The sequence below is a fragment of the Microcebus murinus genome, chromosome 4 (genome assembly GCF_040939455.1).
Source record: "Microcebus murinus isolate Inina chromosome 4, M.murinus_Inina_mat1.0, whole genome shotgun sequence".
NCBI lineage: Eukaryota > Metazoa > Chordata > Mammalia > Primates > Cheirogaleidae > Microcebus > Microcebus murinus.
Window position 1 is genome coordinate 28428017 of NC_134107.1, and position 24158 is coordinate 28452174.

Sequence of the window (24158 nt, forward strand, 5' to 3'; positions counted from 1 at the left end):
GTGTGTGGCTTTGATTCTTTATTCTAGGACACCAGCTAAACGAATACACAGGACATTGCTTTTGTTTTGGCACAGAAAAACGAGTACTGATAGAAGCATGTTATGGTTCTTAAGGCTTCTTCTGAGAGACAGCATATGCCGTTTCCTTTCATTTTGCATTGACAAAATCAAGTCACATGACCAAGACTCTTGTCACTGGAGAGGACTTTTACTCCACCCACAGGGCAGGCTCAGACACAAGGAAGAACTATGTCAGGAGCTGCTGCAATTATCTAAACAATATTATAGTCTGCCACAGATATTGGGGCTTATTCAAGGCTGTGTGGTGGCAATACCTGATCATAAATTCCGTGATTCCAGATCTTAATCCATCTTTTCGAAAAGCACACATAAAACAGAAGAAGCTTGGAAAATAAAACTGAATAATTGTTATGTTAATATTAATTCAGTATGCAAATGCCTCCTTTGAGGTATCAGTTAGGAACAGTATCAAGTACATATTGCTTTACTGAACCAAATGAAAGTTTTATTTTTCTGCATAGTAAGAATTTCTTAGTAGGTAGTCTCAAGTCTGATATAGGAGCTTTATAACATCATCACGAAAAACAGGCTTTCTCAACGTTTCTTAAAATATGACTCAACTTTATGCTTATGGATTCAAAAGGCTGACAAATTACCTTGAACATGTCTGTGTTCAATGTAGAAGAAGGGAAAAATTCAAGAGACAAATGTTTTGCGTTAAATGAAAATTCGATGTTCTTGACTGTATTTTAATAAGCATTCTATTTCGCGATAAATGTAGTATTACTTTATGTAATTCTTAGGAAATTTATTGGGTGAAAACGATTTATTTTAAACCAGAAAGGCAGGTTGTAATAAGAAAACATATATAATCAATACTTTTAAGTGAAGGCCAGAAAGAATATTAAAAAATGATAATGGGCGAGCCAAGTTGCACAAAATAAGATGATATATATGAAGACATTTATAAAATATAAATGTAATAACTAATTATGTTAGATATAAATGGGCAGATAGTCTTGTAAAAGAAAAATATTATTAAGATAGATTTTTTAAAAGGAAAAGAATAAATAAAATTCAATTCTATACTGTTTATAAGTGACTTATTAAAAGTATAATTGCATAAAAAGGGTAAAAGAAAATGAGCAAAACCAAAAATATACTAGGCAAAGTATAACTAAAAATTGATATAAGTATAACAATATCAGATGAAATGGACTTTCAAATAAAAGCAATTATAGGTATAATGAAGGTCACTTCAACATCATTAATCAAACTAGATATGTAATAATAACTTTAGATTTGTAGGTACCTGAAAAATAGCCCCAAAATATGTATATATAGTAAAGATTAGTATAGTTATGAGGAGACATGGAGGCAAACAAAATGATGATGGGATATTTTTTCATAACTTTCTCAGTAATTGGTAGAACAAGCCTATAAAAGGAACAATAACAGAAAATTTCAACAAATTATTTAACGCAATCAGAATGGACAGAATAGATATGTCAGAAAATGACCATCCAAATGTGAAAACAATGTCTGAAAAAGAGAGAATTGCAGATCAGTATGAAAATTCTGAGTTTTCAATAAATGCTACTAGGAAAATTGGTTTTCCATATGGGGAAAAATGTCTATATAGAAAATTGGATTTTCTCTTTACACCATAAAATTTCAATTAGATTTAAGATCAAACTATAAATGGAGAAACTTAAAATCTTTAAAGCTAACAGAAGACTATCTTAATATTCCTGAATAGAGAAGAAATTCTTAAATTATATACTCCAAGAGAAACACTATTAAAAGAAATATTCAATAACTTGACTAAAGAACTTAACGAAAAGAAGGTATTCTTTTACCCAAACAGATATTAGATTCTTCCAGAAGACCTAGATTTGAAGTAATGTTTTATACTTTGGTAAGATGGAAAGCCTAGTTATTCACCGATTTCATAGACACAATAGCATGATGTTCTTTCTGAAAGGATAAACAAGTACTTATGGGGGAAAAGTTCTTGATACACAAGGCCAGTATCAATTCCAGAAGTCCTGCTGATCCTAATAGGGTAAATGAAGTTAAAAACTTATTTCAGATTTTTCTCATCTGTGTCTTATGTCTCATAAATTTCTTGTATATTTTGTGTCAGTAGCTTAGCTATTTATTAGTTGTCTTTAAAATAACATGTAAATTTCAATATCCTATCTGGAAGCAGAATAAAGTATTTACATAGATTAAAAAAAAAGAAATATGATTGATAAATTTAACCATATTAGAATTAAGAAACTCTGTTCTGTTAAATGTTACATGAAATGTTTAAAAATAAATGCCACAAAGTGGGAGAGAATATTTGTGAAAAATATAACTAATTGATTAATAAAATATCAATAACTTCTATGAATCAGTAAGAAAAAACAATTAATGGAACAAAAAAAGAGTAAATAGCCTGAACAAGCTTTTCACAAAAAAGGAAATCCAAGTGGTTTATGAAGATATTAAAAGTTGTGCTAATATATTAGTAACCAGGTGTATACAAAATAAAATAAAAATAAGATACTATTGTGTAGTCAACAGTTTAGCAAAAAAAAAAAATAAGAAAAAACATAAAATAAGTGCTAGTGAGAGTATAGATCAACAGGAACTTTCATTTATGTGTAATTAGGGGTAAAAATTTGGATACCTCTATGGAAAACACTAAAGCAACACTTAATAAAATTAGCTATGCACATACCCTATCATTCAGCAATTTCATTCCTAGGTATGCACCCTTAGAGATATTTTTCACATTTGTGCCATAAAAAATGTACAAAGCATCCATAGCAATCAAAATGTTAATCAGTAGTAGATTGTGGGATATGGGGTGTTCATAACATGGGATTTCATAGAACAGCATGGATGAATCTTACAAATATAATATTATATGAAATAAGCAGGCATGATTTTATAAATAGGAAGCTCAAAAACAGGCAATAGTAAATACTGTACTTTTAGAAATGCTATTATTACAAAAATCAGGATAGTGGCTCCCTTACTTTGAAATGGGGCGAACAATTTGTAAGGGGCAGACAGTGAGTTTCTAAGGTATTGGCAATATTCTACTACAAATCAAATTAATTATTATCTGAATGCATACTGTATAATGGCAATTTAAACTGTATACATAGGTTTTACATACTTTTTGATATTTATGATACATAGGATTATTAATAATACTAAATGACATAATCAAAAATGCTTATGTTTTGTTATCTTCTCACACGTATTTTTAATATTTGTTGATGGCACCACTATTTCTTTCCCAGTTATTCAGGCCAGAAATTGATTAGTCAGACATTTCCTTATTCTTCCTCATTTTTCATTTCAACTCAATGCCCAATTCAGAGCATTCTAATTCCTAAAGTTTCTACAAACACCTTCTCTTTTTCCTTAATGTCACCCCTTATGTTCATACTTTACTAATCTCTAACTGAAGTTATTTCTATGGCTTTAGTTTTGTTCTTGGCTCAGATTTCATTTTCTTCAGTTCTTCCTTTTATTTTTTTTTAACTCACAGGGAAACAGAGTGACCATTCCACAAATTGCTTGTCTGTCCTTGTATCTTCTGTCCTTATACTTTTCAGTGACTGATTATCATCTAATCAATAAAAATCCAACTTTTGTTCCACTTTTTTATGAATCCATGTATCCATCCATTCATCCTTCCACTTGTCTGTCCATGTATCCATCCATGTAAAAAAGGTGTTGCTTGCATGGTCTTATCAATTATATTATATTTTAGGCTATCAAAGGCTAATGAAAAATACTTTCATTAGTCTATAATACCATCTCTGAGATTGTCTTTTCCTTCAGACTATTGAAATATGAATATGTATTGAAACCACTTTGCTACCATATGCCTCTGTTATGTACCCTGTCTCCATAGTTCTTTTTCATTAGAAAACATCTTTTCATAAATGAGTCCTGTCTGATCTCATCTTCTATAGCAGGGATCCTCAAACTTTTTAAACAGGGGCCAGTTCACTGTCCCTGAGACCGTTGGAGGGCCAAACTATAGTTTAAAAAATCTATGAACAAATTCCTATGCACACTGCACATATCTTATTTCAAAGTAAAAAAAACAAATGGGCAAAAACACCCGCATGTGGCCTGCAGGCCGTAGTTTGAGGTCACTTGTTCTATAGAATACCTTCTTCGACTGCCACAGCTAAAGTTAACCATATTCACTTGTATATTCTTTTAGTGATTTCTATCAGTAAATCCATTTTATTATGTTTACCTGTTTGTTTGGATAAAATATCACAGGCTCTTGGGACTAGAAACTGGCAAACACATATCCGCATTCCCACAAACAATGTAATGAGCTAGAACATCTGGGGCTTTGAGTAGAAGACAAGCAATAAATACAGCAGAAGAGCTAAAAGCTTGCCCTAAAGTAATCAAATTACATGTCCTAAACTACACATGTTAAAGATGTCTAAGGTAAAGCTATGTAATTTGTGATTTTGATGATTATTCTTACATTTTAATTTCCTTTTTTCTCACTTAGACTATAGTTTTGCTTTGAAAATGCTTATTTTAAAGCCTTATACATTTTTCTACCTTCTCTTTTGAGAATTGTGCATTCTACTTTATTTCCTGTAAAGTCTAGTGCACTTTAGAAACTCAATAAATATTGGAATAATAACCATATATAGTGAGCCACAGTACCTAGTATTTTTCTTTCTCTCCCCAAGACAATTTTATAAGCAGGAACTTCAAGGGGAAATAATTTTATTATCAATGACAGTTGAGTTTACACTTTATAAAACTTTTCTATTTTCCCTGCCTGTGGAATTTATGAGATACCAAATGTGTTTAGGAAAGTAATTTGAAGTAACACTCAGACCTTAATATGTGAAGTACTAAAACCTCTAATTGTATTTCAGGTAGTAGTTCAACCTGATCTTCCATAATAGGAACCTGAAAAATAGAAAGCATTTGAGTACTGTTAATGTCCAAATTTTATGCAGTCCCAATATTATTTTTATTTAAAATGCCTTCGTATTGCCACATCATAATAAGACAGAGCTTTAATTCTAACTCTCCCAAACTCATACTCTTATATCTTAAATATGACAACCAGTAAGTTTATATTATCTTATCTGGAAATACTCTGTGCTATGGATTATCTTTACCAATGAGTAAAAGTCTCTGAATAGAGTCCATTTGTCACCAACAGATGAAATTTCCAGGGTTGAACAAATTGGAGAAAAATCACCATTTTACCTTTTTTTTTGGTCCATAGTATTTTCTCATGAGTCCTTGTAAAAGTAACTGGGAAAACAGCAAACACTTTAAAAGTATTTTCTATATTGGCATGGATCTCTTCCATAGAAGATAATCATATCATTATCCACTCTGTAGCAAGTGGATTTTCCTTCAATTCTTAGTGTGCTTAGTGTACTTTATTTTTTTATAAAGTTCTATCTCAAAAATAAAAATAACTTTGTATTGATATCCTATCTATAGAATAGTCACCTAGTGCTGGATATTTCAACAGCATATTTGGACAGAAAAGACAGCTTGTCTTCCCATCATATGCATTTAAAGGTTAAAATACTGGAGTATTTAGATACCCTGAGTTGAAATGTTGAAAAGAATGAGTAATGCAAGATACTTTGCATTCACTATCCATCTGAAACATATTTATTTTCCCTATGAATGAAGACAGGCCTCATTTCCTCATTTCACCTTGATGATTACGAACTTTTTATACAGTCAATTTTTTTTGCTGATTATAATTTGATGAAGAAAATGTCAGAAAAATTAAACCAAATCAAAGTCATATTCCTTGGGAAAAACATACATATACATAAGTCCTGATGTCCCTCCACCCCACGCCCAGTATCTACTAGGTTGCTAAATGAAGGCTTCTGGTATAGAATATAATGTTACTGAAGCCATGGTTTATAGGTATAGAGAAGATCATCCACCCCTTGTGTCTTTGCAAAGCCTTTGCAAAAGCATTTGTCACTGTCAACTCTATGAATGTGCATGCTTTAGTTGTGGATGAGCTATAGCACTGCTATTCACCATAATTATAAATCAGCTCCTTGAAATATCATTTCTTGTTGCCACATAAAAGGTTAGCAGAAAAGTCTTCTCCTTACCATTTCTTACTTCTTGTGGAAATCTGTTCCCTCAGGTGACATTTATAAAAGAAACTGCAGTTCTGTGAATGCTTGTGAAAAGTATTAACTGTCAGCATATCTGTACTCAGTTGCTCCATCTGTTTCTCTTAATTCAATTTGTCTTTGTTGTCCCAATCCTCTGATAATCGCTTGTGTTATCTAAAATTTATAAGTGGAATCATGGGTTCTAGTTTTGTTCTTTCTTTGGGGTCTTTGTTAAGAGCAGAGGTAAAAGCCTAAATAATTTGTGTGGTTTTCCCTTGAATTTCTCAGTAGATGAAATTCCAAAAAGGAATGTATAGACTCTCGAATATATGATGTTATTTCATGAATTTTGCTGCATTTCTGTATCCCATGTCTGTACGTGATAAGTGATTTAAAAAGTGTATTATATTCAAAATAATTATTTACAGAGTTGCAGATTTTGGCTAATTACATCATTTGAAGAAAATTATTGTATAATGTTTACCAATTTCAGTGTTTTAGTACTCACATCAGAAGAATGCAAATTAAGAGCTTGGCATTTAAATTCTACATGATAATAATTTAAGCCACGTGTTATGAATGTATATAGCTCTTCCTTATATTATTCGGGTTTGTGTACAGGAAATTAAATTATTGCATTTAGTAAGGCAAGAGTTTGTATATAAAATATAAACTTTTATCCCTGTTCAGAGCATAGGCTGAGGAATGTATGTACATTATTTCCCTTAAACCACATTAAAGTAAGATTTTTTCTGATTCTATTCTGTAAGAGATGCTGCTTAAACTATATAGACACTATTTTGGCAAGCTATTTAGTAACATTATGTTAGTCCAATTCATATGCTTTAGATATTTTTCCTTATTAGTATTCAGAGTTATCCTTCTAACTTGCCCCCACTTTCTTTCTTAACAACAAAAGAGTAGAACTTAAAGTTAGAATTAACTATAAATTTCTTTCTAAATGATTCTGTACATATAAATATATATATATATAATATTTCTTCTGGCTAATGATACCATAGAAATTTGGGATTATGTCATCATTTATAAGGTTATATCTTACACACATATCATGGTAGTGCTATTTTGTACTCTATTGAAATTACTTTTGTAATTCAAGGGTCTACCTTTCTTAGTTTACTGGATTTACGCTTTCTACTGTATTATTTTAATTATGTGATTTCAAAAGCTCATCGGTGCAACAACTGAAATTAACAATGCACCTTTCTCAACAGATGCAACCATATGGTTTTTTACTATACAACTGCTTTTTGTCCATGCAGTTGGGAAATGAAATACTTTTAAGTAACCCTCGTTACTTTGTGTTTTAAGTAACTCTTGTTACTCTTGTGTTTTATATATATATATATATATATATATATATATATATATATATATATATATACATAGAGAGAGAGTTGTGTGTGTGTGTGTTTATATATGATAAGATGATAAGAACCTTACTTAATTGTGAGAAAATTCTGAGATTATTTTTTTCCACTAACTCTCAAGAAGACATTCTACTTTATACACTAAGACATTTATTTCCTAGTCCTTCCATAGCACTGCCCTCTACCATCTATACCAAACTTCTTCCTATATTTATTTTGCAATCATTTCTCCGATACACACATTACACTTCCTTTGCTATGCAGAATGAAGCTTTCTAGCAGAAAGATTTTTCTGATCAACTTCAGTTTACAGTGAATTTTTCCTCCTGTATAGCTGTAGGCATTACTTTCCCAGCTAGAATATAGCCCATGGAAAGATTATTTTTATACTTCTTTTATCATTTTTTGGTACACAATAGAGTGCTAATAAATGAATATTAGTTGATTTGTTAAGAATAAAAGAAACTGTAAAGCTGAATCTCCTTTTATTAGTACCAATATTCCTCACACCACAGAAAATTAGATGTTAAATTTATAGAAATGGAAAAGTTTTATTAACTCACATGGAAACGCCAAAGGCTATTTTTTCCTCTTACCTCAACAACCACTATGCTTGCTGAACACTAACCTTGAAATGTAGCTTTCTACTTTTAATGAGACAGATAATTAAGTCCACTTCAAATGTGACTTTGCACTATAAGACAAAGTGTCGAATTCCAGAGAAAAATCCTTAGTTGCACATTAAGCATTTTTTTTTACCAATTAGCTAAAACATATTTTCTTCTATTTGCTTAATATCTTTAATAAATTGTAAGCAATCAACTTTTAGTTAGAACAGAACACACGTGGAGGTGAGTTATCTGCCTCTGCGCTAATGAGAGTTGTTCTGGATTGGGCAAAGTGTTAAGACTTGATAGCTGTAAAGCAAAGTACAGATGAAGGAGGGAATATTTCCTAATTAGCAAGAAAATTATGCCTGACTAATATCTCTGGTTTGATCTGAATCTTCTCCTCCAACTTCATACCCCGATATCCCTCACTAAGTTAAATATCAACTGTAATAAGCCAAGTTCTTTCTTCTTTGGTTAATACCTTCTTATACCTGTTACTGTCTTTCTTTTCAATGAAGACCATCTAAAAGCCAGGAAGTATTTGCATTTTTAAAGACAAATGAAAGCCTTTATCACTAAAGATGACATGCATTCAAAAAGTAAATGTTTTTCTGTTTCAAAATATTGAGATACCTAACTGAACCAAAGGTTATGTCCATGTCTTTTGATCTTCGTGTGTCTCTTTCTCTTTCTCTCTCTCTCTTCCCTCCTTCCCTATTTCCTTCCTTTCCTCCTTCCTTTCTTCCTTCTTTCTCTCTGTTTCTCCCCCTCCTCTTTCCTATCTAACTTTCTATTACAAGTGATTAAGAAAAAATTAGAAATAAATCTAAATCTTCAATGGTAAATTGATTTAAAAATACATCAAAATCATATTTAATGGTGGAAAAAGCAACTTATTGTCAAATATGAAGTAGAAAATCAAGTCATTTATAATAATAGTAATGTTGAGAATACGTTTCAATGTAAGAAACTGAAACAATTCCCCACCGAAAATATTTAGTGTCCCAAAATTCAAATGAGAGATACAAAACAAATGATTAACATTTTAATCTTGGTGAACCAGAATGATAACACTTTTTGTGAAATATGTATAATTTATTTGTTAAGATAGAATTTTTAAGTTATCTTTATATTCTAATATCCATTTAATGTTTTTATTTTCAACTTGGTTGAATATGTTTTAGACAAAGAATATACTGCTCTCCTTCCATTGGAGCTAAAACTACTTATAATCTGTCATAAGGGATCATTCACTTGGGGAGTGACATGGTTCTCTGTATATTTCAGAGTTAAACTTTATGAATAATTCTCTTTCCTGATATGAACTTGGCTGATATTAAACCTTTCTCGGTGGCTCCTCATTCTTAGTTATCCATTTACATTTTTAAATTAAGAATTATTTAATAAGTACTTATTTAGAGCTATGTCAACTGATGGGCTCCATCACTACTTAAGAACCCTAGTTCACTGGGACACCTCAAACTCTTAATAAAGAGGTACTTTCTTTGATCCAGTTGGACATTTTAGAGATAACCCTTCTCATTCATTGCTCAAAGGATAACCACTCAGCCATTAGGGGTGCGAAGCTAAAGAGGAGAAAGAGCCACTTTTTCTATATGTAAACTCCAATTAACACCACCATTTTCTGATCTTTACCTCAAATTACCTCTTATGACCTGATGCTTCAAATTCTGTACCTCACTGGAATTCAGAGGACAATTTGGCCTTTTTCTCAATCTTTCTACTCTTTAAAGCTATTGCCTATAGCTTTCTCCACTGAGGTAATGGCTCTTCCACATATAAGCTGCTCTCTAATGAAATTTTTGAGTTGTCATACCTGTTGATGCCCTGTCTATAGTTTCTCATATTTATAGATACATACATTTCAACTAATTTGCTATTATTTTAAGTTGTTTCTTCCATTTGGAGCATCCAAAATCTCACCTATTTCTTTTAATTGTATGAATTTTATGAAAATAAATTCAATCTTACATAGTAGGAATGGGAGTATAAATTGCACAGTATTTTGAAGGGCAATTTAGCAATATAAAATCAGCCCCCTTCCCCCTCTTCTAATAAACTTTTAAAATCAATTAATTTTCTTCTACATTAAATATAAGCAAAAATTTGAAAAATACAACATTCATGTACAGGTATACTTACTCTTGGGATTTTTATAATAATAAAATATTTGAAAACAAAAATTTTTCCAATATTGGTGATTAGATTCTATTTAAACCATATGATAAAAATAAAAGCAAAGTTAAAAATAAGTTTTCTCAAAAGTTATATGAGATAAAAATCACTATAAATAATTTTCAATTTAATGGCATCAAAATGATTAATTATGCATATGCATAGAAAACAGACTAAAGTGAAGTAAAATAAGATAGTTATCGTGGTGCAAATGCATAGCATGTTAATTTTATTTTAAAATATTTATGTTCTTTCTTTACATATGAAACCTATATTCATTAGTTTTGTAATTAAAATTTAATTTACATATCTTGAAAAGCATATTATATTTAATAACATGAAACAAACTTCTCACTGTACATACTCAACTAGGATTGTTTATCAGAGAAAAGAATAGATTAAATATTGGTTCTGTCCAGTGGTTCCAACCTAATTTTTGGCTTTTCCTTCTGGATATAAAATGTAATAATAATAATGCAAATAATAATTGTCTTGGTACTGGTAAAGGCATACTAATAATTAACAACTATTCAAGCACATTGCATCCATTCATTCTTACACATAGATGAGAAAAGTATATTTCTCTCAAGTGGGAATTTCTTTTCCCACTTGATGGTTCAGAAAATTGAGGTTTTATAAGACGTTGCATGCTGTATCTCAGTTACATTGCCTGTAAGGAGCAGAAGTAGGACTGGAACTTAAGTAGCTTCACTTGAGGACCTATGATCTCAGCACAGCAGCAGGTGGTGAAATGGACTTTGGTGTATCAGAAAATCTCAAGAGAGTGGCCTCCCTCCTCCATCTCATTACACAGGGTATGCGATATCCAGAGATTCAGAACTGCTGATGTCCACTTATAATCTTAACTGATAAAAGACTTAGTTATTTCACTGGCAAGACTGGAGGAAAAGTAAACTGTGCAGGAGTTGTCTTTATTGATAACAGTTAATCTGAAAAATATTTTTCACTCAGTGTTAGATAATAACTAACATTTTTTAAAAAAGCTTTAATATGAAGAATTAAATTTAAAGAGAGGAATATACAGTGTATGAGACCTGCTCAATAGGACCAGTTATAAAGTTACTGTAAGTTTAATACTGACATTTAAAATAATTTTTAATGTTATAGAACAATCATTAAGAATAATATTTCGAAGACTTGATTATAACATAAAATTGGTTTATGACATAAAAGTTAATGTAATACAAATAATTTAAAAAATATTTCTTTGTGATTATGTTGAAGGAAATAATATAATTCACATTGAAAAAAATCATAAAGTATAAGAAAAATGCCACACGTTTAATAGTGCCCTTATTTTGTTTTGCTTCCATAATACCTGACTCTTATCACACAGTTATTTTTGCAAACATTACTCAAGGACTTACAGTTTCCTTGCTTCTTTTTTAATCCTCATTACCTGCATTCATGTGTAAATCATCAGTGTTTTCAGATTAACTCTCAATTATCTGGGCATTTATAAATTTTGGGATCTGTATGAAGTCATAGTACTTTATTCTGGTTATATTATATGCATATATTTATGAATTCCTACAGTAAGTTTCCTAAATATTTATTGAAAAATTAAATTTTATAAATCTTTAATTTAAAAATAATCCCTCAAATTTAATAAAGAACACAAAAAATTTGTAAGTAGTGTATAATTGTTGCTTGGCGTCTATGGGGGACTGGTTTCATGAACTCTCAGGGATAGCCAAGTCCACAGATGCTCAAGCCTCTGATATAAAATGAGGTAGTATTTCTATAAACTTGTGCTCATTCTCTTATATACTTTAAATCATCTCTAGAACACTTATAGTACCTAATGCAATGCAAATGCTATGGAAATAGTTGTTATACTATATTGTTTAGGGAATAAGTACAAAAAAAATAGTCTGCACATGTTCAGTACAAATGATCATTTTTTTCCAAACATTTTCAATATATAGTTGGTAGAATCCATGGGTGTGGAACCCACCAATAAGGAGAGCTAAACTGTACTGGGATTTTGGCTTAAATAGATGATACTTTAAGTATCTTTATATATTAAAGCTTTCCAGAAAAATATATTCTCTCTAATACTTTCCTCTAATATTGAGAAGTGGGAAAAGTCCTATAGATTAGAGCACTTTAAATAAAAACATATATTATACACACACACACACACATTTATAGATTCATACTGGAAGTGATATTGATAGTCTGTATAAAACTGAAGTAAAAAATCCATACCCTTCACTCACTTATTTCATCCAAAAATTTAGGAATCATCCCTGTTGTCATAGCTTATATTTATTGAAAATACATATTTCATCAGTGAGTTTTGTCATAACTAACTCAGAAGCATTTCTTGCATTCCCACTACCACTCCTTAGCTTATAAGATATTCTCATTCCTCCATTGTCTTCCAAATAATATCTGATCCAACCCTTCTTTTCCAAATTCAAATTCATTTATATCACAGCTTCTAAATTAATTAAAATAAAACAAAATTAGATTTCACCATATCCCTGTTTGACACCATTTCATGGGTTCTCACTGTGCTTGGGAAAACTCTAGAATTTTATTATGATCTTGCTGCTATCTAACTCTCTAGTCATATACCCAATCATTTGTCTTGTCAATATAATCCAGCACCTTTGGCTTATCCTCTAATCATTAAGCATGCCAAGCTGGTTTCTGTTATGGTGATTTTGCTGTTGCTGTTTTTGTTTGGCAATGTGTCCTCCTTTTTCCTCAGTCCTGGAGTTTTGCCTTGCTGTCAACTTTTCATCCTAGGTCTAATGTCACTTCTCAGAAAATCTTTTCTTTGCTAGCCCATGTTAACAAGATGTTCTGCCTACTACTACATAACTGACGAATCTGCTTATTTCTTTCACTGCAATTATAATCTGTCAGTATATTATTTAAGTACATTTGCATAATAGTTGTTATTTTTTCTTGTTTTTGTTCTCTTCCTACATTAGAAGGATAAAATTGTGTGTCTTGCTTATTACTATATTAGCAACACAACATATTATTTAAAATATAGTTTATATATTTATTAATATCTATATAATGAAATGTTATAGATGAATATATGTAATAGGATAATCTAAAGCTTCATTTAATGTGCAAACTAGAATATAGTCTTTATCAGAAATGCCATTATACAATTTATTACTACATATATGGTACTACATTTTTAATTGAGGATATTATGAGAGTACAAATATTTTGTATTACTTAATATTGAATAATTCTGACTGAGCTGACAACAATTGGAACACAGAAGACAACTATATACATTAGTGAGAGCACTACTATCTCTTCAAGAAAATGGTAATTTTATCAACCATTGTCTCACTATGGAAAGATGGGATTGTGCGAGGGGGATTATATCTCATACTTTCTGATGGTAGGTGTGAAGCAGGTTCATAGTGCACTAGTTAACTTGTCAGAGTGCAATGAATCAGAATACTCTCACATACAGCTACTTATATGAAGTGGGTTTACTACTTACAGATAGGAGACAAGGGACAACAGAAGCCTAAGATTCATTGCAAGCCAACTCTCCAAGGCTCAAGAAAGCTTCCTGGGGTAGATGACATCTCCATTTGCATGAACCTCACTTGCACCACAGCTAAGGGATTTTAGAAAAAGTGACCTGCCCGAGGTTTTGTACCTTGGAGTGATGTGACATGCTGGGTTAAAGTGTTGAAGGACATTCTGCTTTTAAGGAGGACTAAAATAGACCCGGGCTATTTTAGTCAGTCTCTCCTTATCTCAGGATGTTACATTTCCAGAACATTCTACAGTTATTCTAGAGAACTACAGCAAAGAAATGGGGGAAGACTGGGTTGGTCCAAAACCAACCAGAGAACTTTTCTAGTGTAGGAGGTGGTGTTGGATAAAGAACATATGGTAGATGACATACCCAGCTATGAGAACGAAGCTGACTCCTACAACATGGTTCAAGGATGGTCAGGGTAATTCTATGGCAAGATAGTTGACATTTTTATTTCAATATTTTCTGTATCTATTCTTTGACATTAATTTGTCCAGCACTTATTTTTATATGTATATGTCCTCATATTTGATATAATAGGCAGACATTATTAAGTTCTGATAAAGCATGTTTTATATATGAATATTAATTTGAGTGAATATGAATTTGAGTAAACACAGGACTAAACTATTTTGTTTCAGAATAATTAGGCGGACAATAATTAAAGGTAAATATAGGCAACAAGGTTAAGCCTGCTGATGGCTTTTTACTGTTATTCCAGATACCTTTTTACTCCTTCCATCAGTGTTGTACATTTATTTAAGAGGAGATAAATGATTCAATTCCTAATTTAGAAATAGAACTTCAAATGTAAATATCCCTGAAAATGGTACCACATTGATCTTGAGACACACAATGCCTGATACCAGATCTCTGGTTGAAAGTAGCATAAGACTATGTATATCTTTAATTTCAACAAACAATATCTATGCATGTTATATATTAAGCCATTTAACTTCAAAACTAAGTAGAGAACTATCCTTCACTACAAAGTTAATTGTCTAGAAAGGACAGACTTGCAACGAAATTATTGCATTGCATTGCAAAATTGCTATTACTAGACCGATATAGACACTGCAGTGGAGAAGCCAGGGGTAGAGGGCCAGCACTCTAGGAAAAATTCATAAAGGAGCACATTTATGTTTTGACTTGAAAGATGAGCAAAAACTAGCCTGGTACACAGATTTGGAGAAAGGTATTCCTGGCAGAGGTAAAAAGAGATCCAAACATTCTAGGTATGCTCTGTTTCTTGTATCTTGGGGTAAAATGATGAATGGTCAGACTGGAAGTTTTGCTGAGTTCATAGTTTATGAAAAATCTAATGTAAATGGGGATCACTGAGCACCTAGATGTAAAGAATTTATATAAAAAAGAGGAAAAAACACAGGAGCTAAAATATAAAACAATTATTTATTATTAATCTTAAAGTTTGAAAGTTTGCTTTATGACTTTAGCACATACGTTATATATTTTAATTGTTATTTTAAAAAATTGTTATTTTAAAAAAACATTTGAGAGGCATACAATACAATCCTAATTCTCAGGCAAATAAAGTAACAACATATAGGAGACTATAGTTGTAAGAATGAAAGGAAACATAACTTTCTCTTATGCTGTTCCCTATATACCTTCTACAGCAGAAATAGCATGTGAAAACATGAGTTCATACAGAGATAATGCAGGCCGAGCATGGTGGCTCATGCCTGTAATCCCAGCACTCTGGGATGCCAAGGTGGGAGGACTGCTTGAGCTCAGGAGTTTCAGACCCACCTGGGAAAGAGTGAGAGCCCTGTCTATACTAAAAATAGAAAAATTAGCCAGATGTGTTTGCATGCACCTGTAGTCCCAGCTACTAGGGAAGCTGAGGCAGGAGGATCATTTGAGCCCAGGAGTTTGAGGTTGCAGTGAGCTATGATGATGCCACTGCACTCTATCAAGAGCAAGAGCAAGACTCTGTCTCAAAAAAATAAAAATTAAAAAAGAGATAATGCAGTAAATAAGTATGGATCAAGCTTCAATTCACATTTACCAAGAAGTTTAAGATTTTAATCTTTTATTCCAAACTGAAAAGAAAAACTGAATTTAAGGAGCAATACTTTTGCTTTATTTTTTTTAAAGATAATTAATACCAGCTTAAAATTGTAGTAATTAGTCTTCAGCTGAATGTCATCAATATCAAAATAAGGTTTTTCAAGGACACTGGGAAAAAAAAGAAGCAGCAAGGCAATTAATTTGACTTTATTCTCATTAAGTTCTCATAATTACATTTTCAGAATTAAATGCACTTATGTGAGGATCATACCATTTTACTTTGGATAGTGAAAGTGACTTCGTTTGGTCTTGAAAATGTTAGACTCTTCATATGAAACATTAACAAACCCAAATTAAAGTTCATCTTGAAAGATTAAGAAAATGTCTCCAAAACTGCATATTTTTATGATTCATGAACATTTTATATATTCTATAATAATAAATTTAATTTACCTTTATAAAACAAATACAAGCAAATAAGTCTAGTGATGTTTTTTCTGTTAGGCAATCTAGGTTTGGGGAGGGTGGTTGATATAAATGAAGCTTTTTGGTCATGTGATTAATTTAAAGGACTTGTTTGATACTTTGTGTATGTGTGTGTGTGTGTGTGAATGAAAGTAAAGTCAACTATTTGAGTACATATAGTCCCATCCCATATGATATGCTTAGATTTTGCTAGAAAGTATTATTTGGGGGAGTTTAAAAAGACAAAAGCAATTCTATCCTTCACTTGAGTTTTAGAACAAGTAAAATATAAATGAAATAAAAACCTAAAGAAATAATTTAAAAGGGAAATGAAAATGCTGCCTTCATTTCTAATGAAACTGTCTTTGAGAATTTGTTCATATCTCAGAAAATGTGCTAACAGAGAAGACCCCTTTGTTTATGGCAGACACTTTACATTCATAACATAACATATGAGTCAGGAAATGGGCCAAGAGTAATAATATGTGATGAAGCTTCCTATACGTGAGAGTAAACAGTAGGTACGGGGAAGACCTCACCCCACTGCTAACATTAGGACCCTTAAGAAAAAGATCATTCAAAGCATGACTCAAGTTGGCAGAAATAAATATATACCTTGGTCTATGTGTTAAAATAATTTGTAAAAACAGGAATTTCATGAAAGAATATTATTGGAATTGCTCTATAATAAGCAATATTAAAACAGTAATTTTAGTGGTTTTGCTGCCTCTGCAATTCACTTTCAATAGCAGAGTTATATTTCTAAAATACTCCCTCCACCCCATTTCAGTTAAATGATTCATCTTCATCCTTAAAATGAAATCCAAATTCTCCTGTGTAAAATATGTCACTGTAATCTGGTTTCTTCCATTTTCATGTACTCCTTCCATCTCCTTTTGTATACTTTAAGGTCTAGCCATATTGAACTTCTTTCATTTTTTAAAAATGTGCTCTGCCCCAAGTAATTTTTAAGCTTTTGGGTATGCTATTCCTTGGGGCTAGAATGATGTTCTTCGATTTCTTTATTTGTCTAAACACCATTTATCCTTCTTTCCAAGTTTCAACATCAATTTTGTTTTGAAACAAGTAAAATATAAACAAAAGGAGTGAAGAAAAACAAATGCTCTTCCCGTTTTTCTTCCCTGGCACTTTCTACTCCTACTAGCTTACATGTCATGCTGTACTGTAATGCACTACTAGCTTCTACTGAAGTTTTAAGACAGCAAGGGAGATGTCTGTTTTTTTTTTTGTTTGTTTGTTTGTTTGTTTATTTGTTTTTTTTTTTTTTTTACTATTTAACTGGAGCTTTTAGCAAAGTTTCTGAAATATAGTAAGGTCTAAATAAAAAGTTTGGAATGTCTGAGAGAATGAGGAAATGCTTATATAAATAAGTGAAGGAGGAGAGAAAACAGGAATTATTGCAAAATTGTATTTCCCCAAAGTATTTTTTATGTGTTATATTTTAGGACACAGGCATCTATGTATGAATTAAATACATGGATGTCTGATAGATTGGATTAGTAAAAAAATGGAAATCGGCATGGCAATCCCATGACGGGGTACAGGTCATATTTACCTTTGGGTTTTCCAAAGAACATCTACCCAGTAATAAAAATTTAGAAGCTAATTAATTCTTTTCTTGGATTCCTCAATTGTTTGTGATGAAGTGTTGTGGAACTTGAAAATAATTTTTACATAAAATTTCATATAAAACATTAACTGGTTAGTAAGTGCTACTGGAATTTTTAAGAGGCATTCAGGGAAATTCTGATGGCAGGTTATAGGAATCTAGCCATTAGTGGTGAATATAATGGCAGAGTTTCCACCTGTAAATATACTGAAGCAGGAAGCAAATTCTTAAGTCATTCAGAGAAGATAAAGGGGAAACTAGGACTCAAGAACTAGGAAGAAACTGTTTAACTAAACATAGGCACAAGTCAGAACAGGTCTTAGAAGTATGGAAAAAATGGACAGGAAGAAAAGAAGGAAAACTAACAACTGATTTTCAAAAGGGATCTTTAAGTATATAAAGATAACTATATAACCATATACCTTTAAATTTCACGTATAGACTCCTTATAATTAGTTGATTGTGACAGTGATCCCTGGTGTATTTCCACATTTTTACACTCACCTATACTCATCCAACCTCCCTGCCTTTTTTCAGTGTTTCCCTACTCTTTCATTTACCATTTAATGTTACCTTTGACAATCATTTAAACCAGATCTCCACCCTATGGATATGCAGTTCTCAGCTACAGGTGATTTTTCTCTCTCCTGCTAAAGGACAATTGTCAATATCACAGACATTTTTGTTGGTCACACTGAGGTAATGGTGCTACTGACATCTAGTGGATATATATCCGAGATGCTTCCAAACATCCTATGATGCACAGGACAGTGACACCATGACAAACAACTTCCAGCTCCAAATGGCCATATTTCTGAGGATGAGAAACTACACTGTAGATGATGAAGAATGGCTGGCCAGGCAATGATTTTCCTTGGGTGCCAACCCAATCCCCATGGAATAAATGGCCTTATATTGAAAATAATTTGAATAAGAAGAGAGGGCATTTGAGAACAGTGCTTACTGGTAATGCTTATAAAGCTTTAAGTCAATTAAATTATTGAGTTTAGAATAAAAAATTTCCAAATTAAAAGCCTACCAGAAAAGAGAATTTAAGTCAGATTTTTCTCTTCATACCTCTGTTAGCCCCTCAAAATCATGACCTTCTATCCAGAGAATAGCTGATAATTTCACTAGATAAAAGGTCAGGTCATGCCATATTATGGCAGTATCAAAAAAGTGAGATCAAAGCACAGTGGTAATAAAGCCATAAAATATAGAAGAAAAACATAAATAAGTATAATAAAAAGAGGATTACACTCATCTGTGTGGATCAAAAATCATCTGCCTGGTGCTGATGTTTGCATTACACCAGCTGGAATTTCCAGACAAATTGCTGCATCTTTTGCAGATTAAACTAATGCTCCTGACTGAATAAATGCAGTTTAATGCCAGGGCATATGATGTAGAAATACTTAGACTATGGAAATCAAACAGATGGCTTGGTAAATTAATCCATAAGCAGCATGCCATAAGGTTAGTCAATGACAGTGATGGAAGAGTGTGGTTGATAGGAATGATCATAGGAAATGTGAAGGTGAAAAAGATCATGAAGAGAGACTAGAGAAGCCACAATTTAATTTTTATTATAAATATACCTGATATATCATCATTATAAGTGCATTTTTAAAGTGGCTAAAAGAGAAGAAGGATTTTACTATTCATAAACAAACAGGTGAAAACTGAAATATTTGAAACTTTGTGACAAAAGAGTTTTTTCCAAACACCTAGCTAGAGTTAAAAACAAAAGGTTATTATAAGGATCAAATATAAATTTTTATTCCCATTGTAATTTTTGGAATGTCTTTATGTTTGAGTCTATAATTTTAAATTGCCACTTATAATTCATGGTCATATTTGTTTTCAAAATGCACAATTGTTTTATTATATTTATGATTAGAAGTATCTAATTTATGAATTATAACATAAAACACGCATAGGTCCTAATGCAGGAAGACAGTCACTATTAACTCATGCTGTATATGCTGTCTCTAACCTGATATTCTTATCTCATGGTATGTGTAAAAGATCAGAAGTACAATGGCATCTATAATTAAGCATTCTAAAACAAATTCCTATGAGATGTTTTCTATTTTAAACTGGAATATGAAGTGAGTCAAATTTCTAGGTATAAAAAGAGAAGTATAAAGTTAGAAGATTAGAAGAAGGTTAAAACAATATAATCTAAAATAACAATTATGGATAAGGTGAGATTATGGTGACTAGGGTAATACATTATAAGCCAGGTAGCATTGGGCACTCATATGAGGATAGCAGTCATGAGACTGTCAACTGAAAAATGATGAGGCCCATACATTTGGAAAAGAGAGCTTTATTTCTTACAAGGGTTCCCAGCCGGTAGGTGGCCATCTTGCACATGTGCTTAAGCAACATGTGCAATTGAGCTTCATACTCCTTTATGGAACCCATGTTCAAAAAACGGGTGATAATCATAATCCCAGAGTGGAGTTTTCAGTCCTCTGATGTAAAAAGGTGAAACAGAGGACACAAAGGCCTTCTGTATGCAGCCTTCATAAACTGGTAAAAACCATGCCTTCCATGGTCTCTTATCAGGGGGGAATGCTGGTCAGTTGTCATGTAAAAACTATAAAAAGGGAGGGGCACCATTAGGTGGTTGATTGAAATCAGTGGTGGATCAAGTCTTTCCAAAGGCCTGATTTTTCTTTAGTTCTTAGGGAGAAAGCTGAATGGTGGTTAGCAAGGAATGGGTATAGGGAGGCATGTCTGATTTCTCATCTGGTCATTTTTGGCAACTCAGTTTTAAGGTTTCTGTGGGGTCTCCTCAGGACTTAGGATTTTATTTTTATTTCTCAAGACTAAGGTAGTATTGACATTAGTATTGACATGCTCAGTTGTGCAAATTAACGATTTGGTTCATGTGAGAAACAGGTAATGAGAAACTAAAGAATGTCTAAAAATATGAAAATTTATAGTTAGCTAAGATTAAATTAGTTATTCTATGTGATTGTCAAAATATTTCTTTATGAGATTTCTTCTTATTTTTATCTTCTTTTCATTGTACTACACCTCTCTTTGATCAATTGCAACCTGATTCCTAGTGTTAAGTTATTGTCTGTGTTGCACTGAAAAAGTTAAATGAAAAGTTTTAAAAAAACCAATATTTTCTATAATATAAATAAGTAGGGTTCTTTTGATGGCACTATAAACTAACACCGACTAATTTAAATGATAAATGATTTGGAAGAAATGTGATGTATATAGGAAAGAGACTTATGAAATTATGACTCAGAAAGGACAGGAATTAGTGTAATTTCAGAAACCTCAGCATCAGTAGTTTGCATACATTTTCTGTCTGATATTATATGAAAGTCCACAAGGGTTGTACTTCTCTGAGTCCTAGGCTATCTTTAGAGAGATGGAAGAATTTTGTTGTCCAGGAAATTATAAACTTGTATGTGTGTGCATGTTTTCTATTTTGTTTGAACTAATTCAGTGAATTGCTCCATATTTTGATACATTTTCATCTAAGTTATATATATAATGATGATTCTGAAACACTTTGTTGCACAGGAGAAAATGTATCACAATCCATCTGCTACTTCTAAGGAGTAAATATTATTACTTTGTCATCACTAAAGAAGGAGATTGGAAGACTTAAAAGCTTTTGGTTATTTATAATTTTCACCAGCCTCCTCTTCACCATTTTGATGCCAGTGATTTACATAATTTGAATTTTCAAGTTACTCCATCTAAAAAATTTTCTTCTTGAAAACAGGTCTGTATAGAAATTGTTGTTGCCATTGTTGTTGATTTCATTAAACATTTGATACATTTTTATTGAGCATTTATTATATTTCACAGCTTCTTCTAGATGCCGAGAATAGAGTAGTGGATTAGGAAGACAACATTATCTGCACTTAGAGAGACTGCATTTTAGTAGGAAGAGAAAGAATATGAACAAAAGACACAACTAAAAGATTTGTTATGTTGGGAAGTGTTAAGAGGAATGAAGTAAATCAAAGCAGAAAAAGAAGATAGGGAGTCACTTGGTGGATGGTTCTGTTTTATATAGGTGGTCATAGAAGGTTTCATAGAGACAGTAACATTTGAATAAAGACCTGAAAAATGAGAGTGTAGCAGTGTGTATACATTACAGAAGAGCTTCCCAGGCAGTGTCCTGAGGCAGCAGCACTCTGGAATGCTCAGCATGAACAAGAGACCAGGTGGCTGTGCAGGAGTGAGCGATAGGAAGAAGAAATACGAGTGGTAATGGAGGATCTCATATTGGAAGGGACCTTGTAAGCCCCCATAAAGATGTGGGCTTTTATGCTAAATAACATGGGAACCCTTTGCAGGATTAGAGGCAAAGGAATGACATTGTCTGATATAACTATGCACACAGCGATTCTGGTTGCAATTCTCTGTAAAGAAAAAACTGTAAAAATTTTTTGTATGTGAGTAACATTCAGACAATATAAACTTTTTCAGGAAGAAACAAACACTGGCAGAGTTGGAGAGGAGTGAAATTAAATCAAATTTGCAGTTTATTTTAATTATAAATTGGTATTTAATTGTGAAGCACGTATTTAATCATCAGTTATAAAGATCAAGCACATTTGTCACCATGCAGGACTCTTAGATGTTGAAGGATATATATCATAGACTATAGCAATAATGAAATATCTTGACATTATTAAAAATAGCCCCAAATAATCTATTATTGAATATTTATTCTGGTGTACATAGCAAGGCCTCAAATATTGGAAAACCTTAATTTGGAATTCCTGTTCTAAACCTGTGGCAGGTAATGCAGGTGTCTATTCAACAATTCTCTGAATTGCTCTATTCTTACAAAGCTTGCCTTTCATGAATGATACAAAAAAATACCAAAGCTTCAGTTTTCCAGATTCATTTCCAACTAGGAGTAGCCACATTCCCTAGTGTTGACCAACAAAATATAAGATGTTTTCTACTGGGATCCAAAGAAATGTTTTCTCCTTCATGAAAAGGAGATAATCAAATTGCGAGCATATACTCTGTTCAACCAGGAATCCCAATGCTTCCCGTCTCTGAATTTAGGACCTGCTAATAGAAACCTCAGTGATAACGTGACTTGGTAGGCCACAGCCTGAGTAAAATACCTAACTACTGAGAAAGGCATTACATAAGGGTGTCCCCAGCTTGACTTTTGTGGAATCACTGAGTGCTCATCTAATCCTGCAACTGTCTACCAGCAGACTTTTTCAGATTTGAGACAATATCTTATTATTAAATACCTAAGGGAATACAATACAGATATTTTTACACAAAGCTTAAAAGCATTTCTATCTAATATAGTTACTTACCTGTGTGGAATATATGAGTTTATTTAACTTCACTGATAATAATTTTTCTCATTGATAGATATGGATGCAAATATATAGCTAATATATCTGTAGTGCAGATTAAATGATATAATCTGCAAAGTATGGGTGTAGTCAAAAATAGGTCTCCAATAAAGTTGTTTCCCTACAATTAGTGAAAATGCTACTTTTGCTTAATTTTTCTGAGTTATTTGTATGATATGCAATAACCAAAAGTGCATAGTCAACATGGATCTTCCTGATTAATCATGCTTGATATGTTATTTAGGGAATATATATGTGCATATATGAAATTAGATATAACTTTGATATTGGTGAAGAGGAACAAAAGAAATAAATGAAAGACGTAAGAGAAGATAAAGCTAAAGAAGGGAGGAGGAGGAAGAAGAAGAAAATAAAATAAGAAAGATGAGAAGAGAAGATAGAATCAAAGCATTTCAGGATGAACATGACTTGGAGGTTATGCTTATCTACTACCTGAAGCAAGAGCAAAGATATGCAATTCCTAGAATTGCTTCTTAAACTATAATATTTAGTATAAAAATGGATGAAAGCTGACAAAGAGTATCTATAATAAAACAATTGTTTTATTTTTCCAATTACAAAAGACAGCTTAGTTATTGCCAGTTGTACTGAATTTTTAATTGAACAAAGGAAGTAAAGATCAATTTTTCTAATTGTCTTAAGAAAACACCATGCTACTGATGAATTCACCTAATCTATTTTATGTACCTTATCAAGCAATTTTGATTGATTATACTCATATTAA